Genomic DNA, 15846 nt, shown 5'->3' with positions numbered 1-15846 from the left:
GTTATGCCGATTGAGACTTGTGCTTTGACTTGGTCAGCTTTACCTTGGCATGAGGATTTGACGAGAGAAGAGCTTTTAGCTCTTCGGATTTGACAGTTGGAGAGGAGACGAGAGAATATTGAGCTAGCTATTGACAGGTTGAAGGTTGCTAAACTAAGAAATAAGGACAGGTTTGACAGCAAGCATCGCTTGCGGCCAAGAGCAATAGAAGAGGGAGATTGGGTATTGGTGTTTGATAGCAGCCTTGAAAATCAGCATACTGCACTTTGGAAGATGGTGAAAAGATGGTTTGGGCCGTACATAGTCAGACATGTCTTTGATAATGCAACATATGAGCTGACAGAATTGGATGCGACAGTGCTTAGAGTGCCTATTGCTGGAAAAATAATCAAGATTTTCAAGAAAAGAGATGATGAGGATTATGCATTGGAAGAATCTTCAAGAAAAGAGCAACGAGAAGAAATTCCAATGGAAGAGACAGATGATATGACAGATAATCTTGTTGATCTACCGGAAATGCATAATGAAGAGATTGATCTGTTTGTGGATCTTGATGACAACGATCATGGGTAGTTGGCCCATCCGGAGGATGCGCAAGATTAGAGGGGGTGGATGTCGTATTGCTGCGCATTCGAGATGTGGAATCCACCAAAAAGGTTATGTTGCACATGGATCGTTTATCAAGGCACTTGCTTTTTATCATCACATGTAATTAGAGGGTGTCTGTCTAGAGCTTGTCAGCCATTGGACATGAGTTTCAACTATATTACAATCAGCAAATAAGACTCTTATATATGGAATAAGTGGATTTTTTTTTGTATTAAAGGAAGGGTACTAAAGGTTCATACTATTTTGGAAACTTGTTTGATATGCTGAGACGGAGGCTGGGGCTAATGGGAGCTCATGCTATTGTGCTAGGTAATGGATTGATGAGCATGTATGCTAAGTGTGGTGTATTCGTAAAAACAGAAGAATTATTGTTTCTTGGAATACTCTAATCTCAAGGTATCCTTGGCAATGCTGAATCTGGGTCAACTGATGGAATTGAAGGACCGCTTGAATAAGTGGAAGGGGATTGAGAATAGTAAAGGGAAGAAAAGCAAAAGGCTAATTTTGGGAGGGAAAAAGAAGATTCGAAAAGGATGAGAGATCGAATAGGGGAAGAACAGGGGATCTACGAAAAAGAGGAGGAGAGTTTTGTTCAATCTAATTTGGGGGGAAGATCGACTGTGGAAAGAAAAACACGAAGTTTTTTTTGAGCGTTTTGGAATCGGAACACTGAGGAGGGGACAGATGAAAGACATGGCATTTCAGAAGCTGAAAAGGGGTGTGGAATTGATATGTCTGCGATGAATGCACAGACGGCCCTTCATTATAAACAGCAACATCAACCGTAGCATCATCATCAGAAGCAAAGCTTCTAACTAGACAAGCAACAGCGAGTACAGCCCTATCGCCATGACGAACGGCATACACAACAATCCATACCTGCTCTTATGCCATCATAACATCCTCAGTTCAATACTCCTTCTAGAAGAGAAGGCTTTCGACCTGCTTTTGGGATTCCCGTGGATGGGAGCGATCAACCAGGGAGATGTTTTGGTGTAATCGAATTTGGGGAATAGAAAAACAAAACAGCGGCGTCATCACCATCTATGTGGCGTTGGTTGGTATCATCACAAGATCAGGCTACCAGACTGGGTGGTGAACTTGGAATTCGTACCTGCAACTGGTCTAAAACAGTATGATTGGAACCGTAAACAGAAAATCGCTCTTTTAGTCTCCGAATTGGGAACTCTTATGCAGCTTCTGTGATCAAGGGAACTGGTAGTGCATATGGGGGAATTTTCTGATCTGGACAACAGTGTATATAGCAATTGTGTACCTGTAGAACAGACGTGGTGTAATTGTAGACTCTGGCCACGTGTCAACAGCGCATGCAGCCCCTCCTTCACCTGTTCGCAGAGTGGTTTCGGGATTTTCCAAATCGTGATCATCTGCCATGGTTGCTTCACGAGTTGTGGAATAGGGTAGAGTGATTGCCATAGCAGATTAGTTTTCATGTGTTGCTGTTGTTAACAGGTGACTCGTTACAGGGAGATGCCATTGCACCCATGGTCTTCTTTCTTTCTACCTTTTGGACTGGTTGGGATTGCCTTGAGGGGGTTTTGTTGGCACTCATCAGGCTCTGCAACATCAGCAAAAATTCGCCTTCATTAGGAGCAAATATCATCGTCTGTAGAGTGAATTTCAGATCATGGGATCTACATGTCAATAGCTTGCAGGGAATCATCCCCTCATCTTTTGAGAATCTCCCAAACCTCCTCAAACTGGACTTGTGAAATAATAACCTCGTGGGAAGTTTTCTTAATAACAGCTAAGCTTTGTATCCAATCTCTTTCCCCTTTTTATTATCCTGGAACATATATTGAAATCTGTCTGAAAAGGAAAATTTGCAAAACAGGGTACTTTAGCTTGCCTTTTCCTCTGGTGTTGAATTTACTTCAGACAAATACAAGTGTTGCAAGCTCCCTTGGAAAGCCGTTCCTTATACAAATATCACTTATCTACGTGTATGACATGCTGAAGCCTAATCAGAATTTATTGATTGAGTTCTGGAATTGTTGTATGGCTATTATGACATTGGATTATTCATTTGATTGATCTTCCATCTTGACATATATCAAGGTCTTCTGAAGACGCGACTTTGCTTTCACAAACCCTTCGACAGCGCTATCAGACGCACTCGGTCGGTTGATAACGCAATACATAATGGAATCACAGCATCAAGTTGTGGAGGCTTCTTCATTGCATTGTTTCTAGCAACAATTGAAATGGTAGGGAAGAAGTTGTGTTTTCGAGTTGCAGGTAGTGTATGATGTATATTTTCTTGAGGCTATGAGTAAGACAATGAAAGAAATGATATCTTGATAATTGCAAAGCTTTTGGCTACCATTTTTTGTAGTGGTTTAAATGGAAAATAGCTTGTTGTAGTATGTAATATTTATTATAAGAATACAAGTCTAAATTCCAAGGCTATTTAACACTATCTTTAGAAAAAAATCTGTAAAACTTGCAATCCTACAAACTTTGACATCCTTAAATTTTGTAAAATTGTGAAATTGAATGTTAAATACTTTTTAAAATAATTATATAGAGTAGGCGATGCAGGAAGGTTCATGATGTGTTTACTATGATGTCTATTTAGATTGTTTATTAGCTAGGAGATCTTCTGGTTTTCATCCTTTGGAGTTGGCTTCACAACTATTAGAGGCAAGTCTTCATTGATTCACCTGCCAATATGTGTTAGGAAGGATGAAAATTAGTTGCATCATGTACTTCATGAGGCTTGTAAGTCTCTCTATACTCTATAGTGTGTTCTTCTGAATCCCTCTTTGTCACTAACTAGGATCGTGTGCAATATGAATAATCATGCCGCACTCTGTGTCATAGGTATAAATGTTTGGCTATGTAGTATTTTGATGATATGTGTATGCTTGATTATAGTGATCCATATAACAAAGAAAAATTGTGTTATAGCTTCTCAAGATCTTGCTTTAATCTTTCTCATGATCTCCAATTTTTCAATCCATTCTAATATATCGATTATATCAACATCTAAGCATGTTTTTGTTAATATCTGCGTAGTGTAGACAACTAAGAAGCTTCTCTTCCTTCCAAATATTCCCACTTTGATGTAATCTTGTTTTTATGAGACTTTTGAGAAATACAATGACTAATACTCTGAGTTGTAATGTGTGTCTTTCCATGTGTCGATGAATTGCATGTTCAAGGCTAAGGGGTATTAGTTACTACTATCCTTGCAAGCATTTGTATACATGTGTCTTATTTCATGGTCTGAGCCATATGGTTTATCTCTAAGGTAGTTCAAGTGCCTTGACATTTACTAATTTTGAAACAGGTGTAGGCAATTGACTAATGATAAAGATTGCATGCATCTATGTTGCAAATAGAGATATCTAAGGATCCCTTACTCTTTCTCATGTTTTTCATGTTTTGAATGTCGATGCATGTCAAACTTGGATCGTAAGCAATAAGTTAGTCATATTTGTAGAATTTTAGTTGGAATTGAATTTAGAAGGTATGGCGATCATGAAGATAGGGATTATAAAAGCTTTGTAAGTCTCCTATAAGTTGCCTCTAAATCCTAGCAAATGTAGGGATTGTTTGGCACATAAAATATAGGCTTTTAGTGTAGGTCAAGGACTGGAGGTACATTAGAGGAGTTGCATCTGCAAATGTTGGAGCAAGAGGAGGAAAATCACTCTACTAACTTCTTAGATAGGATGAGGCCCATGTCCAATAGAGCCATCACAATAGTTGTATGGAGTTGAGGTTTTTTGTATGAGTAGTGAGAGTGAAGAGCAATCCAATCTCACTATGTAACACACACTCATGGATTGTCATACACCCCCAATATTGGAAATCTTATGAAAGAGCATGAGAAGTGGCTTGAGGCTAGACATGGGAGGTCATTGAAGGTTTGATTCACATTGGATACTTGGTAAGTAAATTGCATGCCTTAATGTTTGTTATTATGAGTGTATGAAAGCGAGGGTTAGTGTGGAGTTTTCCCCTCAATAATATGAGAGGCAAGTAATGTGTAAACTTGGATGTAATGTAATGAATGCACATGTGTTTGCATACATACACATTATGCACAACACTATTAAAGCATAGGCTAGGGCAAGTGTGGAGAGAAAAACATGTGAGTAGAAAGGGATATTGTGTTCTTGACATAACCTAATCCAAGGTTACTTTCCATAGATTTGACTTTGTTCTACATTAGATACATGTTAAGTAACTATGTGCTTGTGAATAAGAGCAATACATACAATCGCCCTCCAAGTTGTTGTAGGCTCTACAGAAGCATATTAATGCTTCATTAATGTTTTTCTTAGGAAGATGATTGTGTCAACAAGACAATGTCTTCTTTGTATGTTTGGCAAGAAGTGTGCGTAATAGTCATTGTTCTTCCTTGTAGCTAGGGTAGGAATTGCAATTCACAAAGAGAAAATGATGTGTACAATATCAGGTAATTGGAAGATTCCCGTGAAATCAAGAGTAGGCTTCACGATGCATTGACTTTCTTAGAGGGTGCCTACTCAAGTTCGCATGAGGGGGGAATTTGGGGAGCAAACCCAAAATTGTCAAGGCTACAACACCCTTGGAATGAGTTTTATCCTTCAAGAGGAAGGTTACAAGAATAACAGGTATTTTGTAGTGAGTAATAGATATTGATGTTAGTACAAGGTAGAGAAGGGACCTTCGAAACTGCTTTATCGTCGTAAAAAATGAAAAGCTCGGGAGGCGTTCAGGCGTTCGAATTGGAGGCCAATCGAGGAGCAGGATTTTTAAGGCGTTCTTAGAAGGACGAATTTGTCTAAATTTACGTGGTCGTTGACAATAAAACCTACGTAATTGTTGATAATAACGAGTTCCATTACTATTTACACGGTTGTGGTGGGGGGTATTGCGACTCCAGGTCGTCGGCAGCGTGCGGAGCGATGCGGGGCGGGGGAGGTGGGCTGTTGACGAACCTGCCAAGAGGAAGGCGGAGCAGTGGCTGCGCTTGCGCCTCCAGGAGCTCCGCCAGGCCGTTGTAAAAGGCCACCACGCCCGTGAACAGGCCCATGAAACCCCCGGCCCTGTGGAGGCGGACGGAGTCGGTGAACTCGCCGGAGGTGAGCAACACGAAGGTGGCTGTCGCGCCACAGAAGAGCGAGAAGAGGGCCCGGTTGGTCTTCGCACTTGCTACCAGTATCAAGAAGGTGAAAAGAGTCCAGCCCAGTAGGTAGATGGCCTTGGCGTGGGAGAGCGCCGCTGTATTAGCTTTGTAGGCGGAGTCGATGCCGAAGGACGGCAGGAGGAAGCAGGCGAAGGAGATCCAGAAGGCCCCGTAGGAGGCGAACGCCGTGGCCGCGAAGGTATCCCCGTACCAGAACTCCAGGACGCCTGCCACTGCCTGCGCGGTGCCGGCGTAGAAGGTGGCCAGGCCCACCACCGCATTGATGGGATCGGAAGCGCGGACGCCGAAGATCCCCGCGCTGTAGAAGGACAGCACCAGCGTCGTGACGGCGAAGCTGAATAGTCCCAAGGGCGCAGGATTGGCCATTGCGGGAGCTCGCGCCGCTGCTGCTGGGGGCGCCGGCCAATGCTGAGAATTAAAGGAGCACTTCGACATGCAGCTTAATCTGAAACTTGATCAAGGTTGTCTGTCGAATGCTACAGACAGAGAGAGAGAGAGAGAGAGAGAGAGAGAGAGAGAGATCAGCGAGGGCTATAATTAGCTATTATGTACCTAATTCTGAGTACTCTGACTCCTGAGTGGTTGTTGTGACGCTAGAGTGGTGGCGCTTCTTATAAACTACAACGCCCGCCACCTTTGCTGTGGGCGCGCTCCCCATTCAGCTGCAGCACGCAATCGCAACGCCACGAAACGAAACCTCTGCAGCTGGAAACATAGAATTTATAAGCATTTGTGAGCCCGCAGGACTGTGCTCGCGTGCAATCCCCTTGCATAATTAATGAAAGTCTTTCAATGTCACAGTCGCAACTTGCACCTTCAGAGCTCCCGCAAATACAAGCTCACCAACGAATCTGGTGGACGTCATGTCTTTGACCGGAGCAAGATTAATCATAAACAAACACGGTCATTTTAATCAACAAGTGTCCAGGCACATCTAGTTAGGCAATTACTACATGCTATCATTTCCCACCGCACAGGAGTTAACAACCAAGGCTTCCTCAATACTTGTTTAGGTGTACTGATGACGCGATCATTTCCCACTGCAAAGGAGTTGACGGCTACAGACGTGCAATGTACATTCGAGCTAAAAGAGATGATGGAAAGAGAGTGGAGAAGTAGTTCGCCAACTACTATATACATGCAATGTACATTCGAGCTCTACAGAAGAGTGTGTATGGTGGGGAGTCTTCAAACTTCTAACAGCACAAGGCTCGTCTCCAAATACGTGTGAACATCCCGATGCAAAGGCTCTAGACACGTGACATACCACGACATATTTGCACTCGAGATGAGGATCTAGATGTGTCTCCAAGAAACACCAGTAGTTCCTCCCTCGTTTAGAACACAATGGATGGATCATGGCATGGCTAATCCAACACCAACCCCTGTTGGTTTACATTATGGACGTAGGTTTTTGCCTCTCGAAAAGCTATCATGGACCTTAATAATAGTCATTGCATCCTTTTAGTGGACAATGAGATTAATCACAAAGTATAGAACGAGCTTCTTAACTCTCTACTTTAGAACAAATATGCGTGAATAGTTTCCTAGAGAGTAGTTTCATCATGAGAGGCATGCTATAAGTAGACGAACATGGAGAAGCCCAATGTCAGGATTTGAAGTTTTGAACACGACTTGGAGTTGTTATGTTGAGATGAACAATAGTGTAATATTTCCACAACGAAATATTGAAGATCCTAAATCTCGCCCAAAAGCGGTTCAAAGTAATCTCCCACAATGAAGATATCCTGGGCTAAGTGCTTCACCCTCGCGCAATAGCAAACTCCAACTCCGTGTCGCGTATTGGAAGCCGTGGCTTGAAAACCGCGAGCCACTGCAGGCCTACACGGGAACACCCCTTCAAAGGGGAAAAGGGATAATGGATAAATTTTTCGCAATTTTTTTTATGGATAAACTCCCCTCCCCTTCAGTCGTTGCATGGCGGGGGAGAGGGAGTGTGAGAGGAGCTTGAGTGTGGAGTAAGAGAGCATGGGGGGGAGGAGGCATGCAACTTGCCACGTGTGTGGCTATCCCCCCCCCTTCAAACTATATGAGAGGGAGGGGAGAAGAGGATTGTGCATCGTGTAGGCCACCACGCTACCACGCCATCGCCAGAACTGTCGTGCTACCGCCACGTTGTTGCCGCCATCGCCTTCACCACCATCACCACCATCATCTTCATCATCATTACCATCATCATCTTCTTCTTCTTCAGTATCGTCGTCTTCTTCCTCCCAATCATTTTCTCTCTCCACATCATCTACCTGACAGAAGCTAGGAAGCTTCGTATTTGGAAGCTTCCATTAAGGATTCAATAAGCCTTGTTCTCCCATGCCTTCCCCGGTTTTTAAAAACCGGTCTTGCAAGGCCCAAGTTCTGCGCAGGGGAGAGAAATTATCGGCCTAGTAGACAGTTTTGGAGATCGGGAAAAAGGGCAAGGAGAGTTCGTGAAGTCCAAGTCCACTGCACCAATGGCTCCTAAGCAAAAGGCGAGAAGAGCCTACACGGGGGCTTCCAACCCAAGTATGCGAGTGGACAATGCCCCGATTCCTAATGCCCATGTTCCTAAAATTAATTCCACATGAAAAGGATGCATTAGGCATGTTTAATTCTCGTAGGAAATTTTGAACACATTGGGAAATTTATTTGCTCATTCGATCTGCAAAAATTAGTTGCATGCCGAGTATTTGCAATTGCTTGCATTTCCATGGTCAAGGGTAACTACAAATTCTAAACGCATGATGCATAAGTAAAAAGACGGAATTGTGCAAAGGCATAATTGTTGCATCACACATAGGACAGGGCATATAACACATAATGCATAGTTGTGATTCGCGTATAAAATAATCGTAGACTCCCATTAAATGATGTCCGAATAGTTACAATGCATGGAAAGGATTTATGTACTTTGCGAATCGCATGCGATTTAAATTACATCCTAGGTTGGGTTAAGTGCTAAAGAAAGGATTAAGTAAATGATGGACTCATGGCATTCGCTCATGTGTGGAGTTCTTTATCAAAGTTTGAATGCATCTTCATTAAAAATATTAAAGCTTTGATTTCGTTGCATCATTATAGTTTAGGGCAAGGAAAAGAAAAGATCATTGTAAATCTTATAGCTGCATAGAAGGAAAAGGTCTATAGTCTGGAAATCGCAAATTTGCATAGAATGATACATCGCATACATCTTGTAGTTCCTTGCATCTTTTAGGGAAAAGTACTTGCTAATCTAGAAGAAAGTATTTGCATTTTTAAAAGAGATGATCGTCTCTAATCGTGGGTTAGTTAAATCAACTAAGTAATTCACGTATTGTTGAGTTGCTCACATGAAAATCATAAAGGTATGATTAGATTGCATATGACGATCACATCAAAGTGCTAGATAGGGTTAACTTACGTTAAAATTCTACCTACTATCGCACTTAGGATGCCAACCTAATATTTCGGATCCCAAAGATCCTACCCACATTCTTGAAAATGTTAGAATTATCTGAACGCCCATGCAAGAATGATCTAGGGTTCTCACCCTAAGGATCAATTGACCAAATGCTAGACTTCTATATGAATTTAGGAACCCTAGGGCCAAAGTGTTATTGGCCTAGTAGGGTTAGGGTTGGATTGGGTCAAGAGGACTCCCAAAGCCTACATCTTGACCAAAGGTATTCTTGATCAAGGAATACTGTGTGATGGGAGAAATAATCCCACAAGTTAAGTGCGATACCTATCTTGTGCAACAAGTTGTAACGTCGCATGGTTTTGTGCCTAAATCATAAAATAGTATTGCCACTCCTTAGAACAAGGTTGGCGAGTTCTAAGTACAAGTCTAATTTTCTAGAGGATGAGTAGTCATCCTGCTACATCACCCTTCCTTGGGCTGATTTGCCAAGTTAGGAAAATTATGAATTGCCTAGCAAGTAATTGATCAATCAAGTAAGGACAACGGAGTTGTCCAGGATTTATTGACCTTACAGAAACCTAAGGTATTGACAATTTGGGTTAACAAGGTATAAACCCTAACCCAAGGATAAAGGGGTAAACAAGAAAGCTAGCTTACGAAACCCTTGGGATCTTGCCAAGTCGCAATTGATCCCGGATCGAATGCTGAATGTATTCGGGGAGAAAGATTCACACCTTAGCAGTTGGCCGTACAAACGACCACTAGAATGCTCGTGATTGTACACTTAGTGTTGAGATATCGAGCTCTACTCGTGGTATGCCAGGGTGACCGTTGTGCATTTATGTCACCGACGTGTCAGTTGCAGATGCGGTTGGTACATCGCCCATGAATAATAGCTACATGACAGCTATCCTTATCTACTCTAGTTCGTGGCTCAGTTAGTATGCCACCTTAGTAAGTTGAGTTTGGTTTGAGACCCATATATAGGGTTCTTCTATTTCTATGTACTTGAGTTCTTTTGGCTTACACAACTAAGAAGAGGAAAACTATTTTCAGCCTCCACCCTTGTGTGTATTCCCCCATTGTGCAAGCAAGAAAGTTACAAGTGAGACTCCTTCCTTCTCTCCCACAATCTTAACACTTAGGAGCATTGTTTTTACTTCTTTGCTCAAGGAACTAATGCCGGAAAAATAAATAATGCTTCAGGTTGAAAGCCTGGAGGGAGAGGCAGTACCAGTTACCTCTGACTATCTGCCTGACCCTATCCAAGGGGGTTGTTAACCGTGCCGGATACGTGGATCAAACCCACCATGAGAGGTCTCTCTGTGGGTGCTAGTTGGAGCAGGAGGATGCTTGGATGCCAGGGGAGGCTTTGGCCGTAAATCACTTGCCTCTGGATCCTACACAAGAGGCCGATAGGATATCGAGGCCCACATACTAGTCAATAGGCGAAAACTTGGAATAGCGATCCCTGAGGATTCGTGGGATTAGCGTTCGGGCAGATTATATGATATATTCCAAAGACTGATAAATAAAGATCAAATGTTGAAAAGGAACTTGCTTGACATTGTTTTTCCATGTCAGTGCCTAAGTTACGTGAAGGAACCAGTGATTAATTGGTTAATTAAGGAAGCTGTTTTTGCTTGTTAAATTAAACATGGTAGGTAATTAGATAACTAAAGCAACCTAAGGAAAGTGCGGTGGATGTAACCGTGGGTCTGTCCTAAGGAAGGGTGGTCCCGGTTGGTCGGGAACTTTTCTCAAAGGAATTGACAGCAAGGTAAACAATGACCTAGAATCTTTAGAGCTAGAGTCTCGATTTGTGCTGTTTTAGGGGAATGGAATGGGATTATGCCTTACGGGCAAAGAGGTTGAGCTTTGCATCCCTCTCATTTCCCATTCTCCTTGAACCAAGTGCAGTATAAATCCACTTCGACCCTGATGTTTTTACACAAGTAGTTCGTATGGGGCTCAATGCTAGTTACCTTTTAGGAACTTGACCATTAGGAAAGCCCTGATTCAGGTCAGTCCTAAGTGGGATCGGCCGGAATGCTTCCACTTCGTGGTGGCAGACTCGGGAAGACCTAGATCGCAAACCTCGTGATATTCCTTGGGAGTGCCGAGCGACGCTTTCTAGACTCTCTTCTAGATGGGCTGCTAAGACATGTCTTACAAGTGGACAAGGGGACACGTTACAGTTGGTATTAGAGCGAACCAACGGAATATAATATTTACAAGAAAACTTAATGAGGGGAAGTAGAGAAATGTTGCCGTTAAGAACATTTCCTTATTTACCTATGGATGCTCGACTGCAGAGTCGCAAAGCATGGAATAAATTCTTGGTGTTCCAGGTTATGTTTATGACTGCAATGCGTGCTTCGGATTATCGAACGAGGCTAGGTATGATGAATATCCTAGACCGCATCTACGATCCTTTATCCCTATACGTGGAATGGAGATGCCTGTATGTGGAACGGAGATGGATGGGTGATTCAGGAATTTATTACATAGCTGCCCCCACTGACTTGCGTACCTTCAGACTAACTTGAAGAGAATCAAGTCGATGGAGGACTTAAAGATCGCGAAGCCGTACATCTTTGTCGAGGCTCACGCAAACGTAACCCTACATGTTGGCAGTCGAAAGGTCAAGCAGAACAAGTACGTGTACGAGGAAGTGACTCGAATAATCCTTGTTGCGACAGAATCAAGGTGTTGGGACGTTATGAGAAGAATGGGTATCAAAGGAAGGGATACCCCAAGCTTCCTATGACCTATCGATTCCTCAAAATCCATGACCCCACTCCATATTATTACTCAATTTCCGTAGCCGAATGTAACACAATCTTGTTTTTCCCAAATTGATGTGCTCATCAACTTGTTCTACCTTCCTAAATAAATGTACTTGAAAGGGCTATGTCGATATGAATGAAATAGACTTTTTATCACTATCTGTAATGGCTATAAGTGTTGGTAAAGGAGTTAAGTGATTAGGTCACTTGGCTAAAAGCTGAACTGGGCTTATTAATGTAATGTGAGAAATGTTTAGCAAGTAATTAACGTAAATAATTTTATTGCCTAAGCGCAACCTCAAGTGCAGATTTCTAGTATGACCCCTGCACCAAGTAGAGCTGTAATTCAGGAGAAGAAGTTTCTTCTCAAACAAATCAAGCCACCAGAATTCGATAGCAAGGGAAGGACCGTTCAAACTGATGCCGAAGTCTGGATCGAATCCATGGAGGATTACTTCGAAGCAGCAGGAACTGCACCCTCTAACCAAGCGATGCTCGCCAAACTGAAGCTTACCGGTGATGCAAGACTTTGGTGGAAGCAATGGTGTAGAGACCAAGGGATCTCAGAAGGGTCAGTTACTTGGGAGAAGCTTAAAAGAGCTGTGCAAGGGAGATATCTACTACCTGCCTATTGCACACACAAGATGAACAAATTCTATGAATTAAAGCAGCTTGGAATATCCCTAGATGCATACTATTCAAAATTCCTCTCTCTCTTAAAGTACGCATCACAAATGGATATGACACAACACGTATCAAAGTTCTGTGCCGGATTAAACCCAGTCATAAACACCCGCATGGAATCAATGCACCCAACACACCTTCAAGACGTGCTCATTCAAGGTGCACCGATAATACAGGAGGTGCAATCCAAGCCAAGAAATAATAGGACTTGGTCTTACAAGGATAGAAAAAAGGGAGTGTATAGGTCTCAGACTAAGAGAGCGTAGGGCCAAAATCAAGCACAAAGGAAGAAAGCTATGGCCAACACTGTCAACAATTTCATTTCTACCCAAAGTAATGGCCGCAATCTCCGTTGCTTCCATTGCAACGAGCTTGGTCACTTTAAAAGGCAATGTCCCAAGCTTAGTAGAGGACAATGTCAAGGGCCATTCCAAGGAGCCGCCCATGGACAAGGAGCCACTGTCATGGCCAGAGGGAGAACCTCTAGCGTTGCCAACAAGGAGTTGGGTGATGAAGAAGATCCAATCGTGGAAGCAGACATTGAGAGGGCAACGGTTCATGCCGCTCTTCACAAGAAAGGTCCGAATCGCCAATTCTCGGTGATTCAAACTCCATCGGATTATCAAGGTAAAGGCTTCAAAACATTCATTGATTGTGGCAGTACACATTCCTTTATTTCACCAGTCTGTGCAAAAAGATTAGGAATAGCCACAAAAGATGCACCTATCTTACTTGTGGAATTAGCAAATGGTCGTGAGGTCTCTTGTACCAGGCAAAACTGCTAAGGTGAAATTCCTACTAGGTGGAAAGTCGACTTCAGTCAGATTCAAGGTAATGAACCTAGGTGTCCACGAATGTTTGCTCAGAATGGATTGGCTAATACCTAGTGACGCCCACATTCACTGTGGAAAGGGCCAAGTCTCCTTTTGAAATTTTGAAGGGGAACTAGTCACAACTCAAGGAGAGGCTGGGAAGCCAAAAATTCAACTGGCCAAAGCAACACAGATAATTAAAGGAGTTAGAAAAGGGCAACCTGTCTATTTGATTAAGCTAAATAAGATAGATCAGAATCAAGAATCTAGGGAAGAACCTTCATGGTTAAAGGAATACGCAGACGTATTTTTTGAAGAGCTGACTAAAATTCCTCCTCAAAGGGAAGTCGTTCACGAAATCAAGCTAGCGCCAGGAGCTGCACCAATCGCAAAGAGACCATATAGGATGTCCATCCTGGAAGCGATTGAGCTAAAGGAGCAACTCAAGCAACTATTAGACCAAGGCTACATCCATCCTAGCAATTCACCATGGGGAGCTCCAGTGTTGTTCCAGAAGAAGAAACATGGAACACTTTGACTATGCATTGACTACAGAGGGTTGAATCAATCAACCATTAAAAACAAATATCCCATTCCAAGAATAAATGAACATCTTGACCGTCTTCAAGGTATGCGAAGATCTTCTCTAAGATTGATCTCAAGTCTGGATATTATCAGATAAGGATCAAGGAAGAAGATATCTTAAAGACAACATTCAGCACAAGGTATGGACACTTTGAGTTCCTGATCATGTCATTCGGGCTGACAAATACTCCTGCTACCTTCAACAGGCTAATGAAGGGTATCTTTAGGCCCTATCTTGATGACTTCATACTCATCTTCTTTGACGATACCCTAGTTTACTCCAAGCAGGAAGAAGATCATGAACCTCAGCTTTACATCGTCCTTGAGACAATGAGGGCCCACAAGCTTTATACCAAGAAGAAGAAGTGTGCATTTTTCAAGCAACAGATCGAATATCTAGGATTCATTGTATCAGCAGAAGGAATTTCAGTAGTTTTCTTGGATTGATAGGATGGTACAGGGTCTTTATCAAAAACTATGCTTTGATTATAGCACCGTTGATTGATCTACTAAAGAAGCAAGTATCAATTGTATGGTCACCTGCTGAATAGACATCGCAATATTATTCATCAAGGAAATATTCAAACTACATGGGTTACCCAAAAGAATCATTAGTGATCATGACTCTCTCTTCACATCACACTTTTGGAGGGCTATCTTCGAGGCCGTTGGGACTCAACTCTGTTTCAATACAGCTTATCATCCCCAAACTGATGGTCAAACGGAACGAGTTAACCAAGTCATTGAGGATATGCTTAGGGCACACTGCTGTCGCGAACCCAAAAAGTGGATTCATTATTTGCCACTGGTTGAGTTTTACTATAATGCTTCCTATCAACAAATCATTCAGATGACCCCTTTTCAAGCATTGTATGGGCACGATTGTCATACTCCTTTAAGCTTTTCGGATCCAACCGTGAGGGTTGAAGCCTCAAAGCAGATGTTGAAAGACATGGATGACCAAATCAAGTCAATAAGATAGGACATACAAGCCACCAAGGACAGACAGAAGGCTTACGCAGACCTGAAATGGCAAGATAGATCCTTCGTTGAGGGTGATATGGTCTTCATTTGCCTATGCCCAAAGAAGAGTTCCCTATCCTTGGGTGAATGCAAAAAGCTAAGTCCAAGGTATTGTGGACCCTACAAGATTCTCAAGTGCCTAATACCTAATGCTTATAGATTACAACTCACTAAAAACCTAAAAGTTCATAATGTATTCCATATCAATCTATGGAAAAAGTATGTGCCTAACCCCAGTCATGTGCTTGATGACCAACAAGTTGTAATGCCTAGCCAAGGAGTCCTTGAGCTACGGCTTGACAGGATCTCAAATATTAGGGAGAGGCATTTGAAATCCAGGACCTTGAGAGAATACCTCATCCAGTGGAAAGATTACCACAAAGAGGATGCCACCTGGATGGATGAAAGTACTCTCAACCAACAATACCCCCAGTTCTTCTTGAGATGAGGACATCTCGATTCCTCTAAGGGGGAGAGAATGTAATATTTTCACAACAAAATATTGAAGATCCTAAATCTTGTGCAAAAGCGGTTCAAAGTAATCTCCCGCAATGAAGATATCCTGGGCTAAGTGCTCCACCCTTGCACAATAGTAAACTCCAACTCTGTGTCGCATATAGGAAGCCGTAGCTTGAAAACTGGGAGCCACCGTAGGCCTACATGGGAACACCCCTACAAAGAGGAAAAGGGATAATGGATAAAATTTTTGCAAATTTTTTAATGGATAAAATCCCCTCCCCTTCAGCCGTTGCATGACGGGGGAGAGGGAGTGTGAGAGGAGCTTGA

The 15846-nt window shown here is 42.5% G+C and overlaps 1 pseudogene; it reads right to left on the bottom strand.

The window, feature by feature from the left end:
• Positions 1-5467: 5467 nt before the first annotated feature.
• On the bottom strand, positions 5468-6136 carry LOC148032820 (accumulation of dyads protein 2 pseudogene; annotated as a pseudogene).
• Between the last annotated feature and the right edge of the window lie 9710 nt (positions 6137-15846).

The sequence above is a fragment of the Lygodium microphyllum genome, chromosome 8 (genome assembly GCF_053477565.2).
Source record: "Lygodium microphyllum isolate KBCC chromosome 8, Lygodium_microphyllum_v1.1.10, whole genome shotgun sequence".
Taxonomy (NCBI): domain Eukaryota; kingdom Viridiplantae; phylum Streptophyta; class Polypodiopsida; order Schizaeales; family Lygodiaceae; genus Lygodium; species Lygodium microphyllum.
Note: the sequence above shows the minus strand (reverse complement) of the source record. Positions and strands in the feature narration are given on the sequence as shown.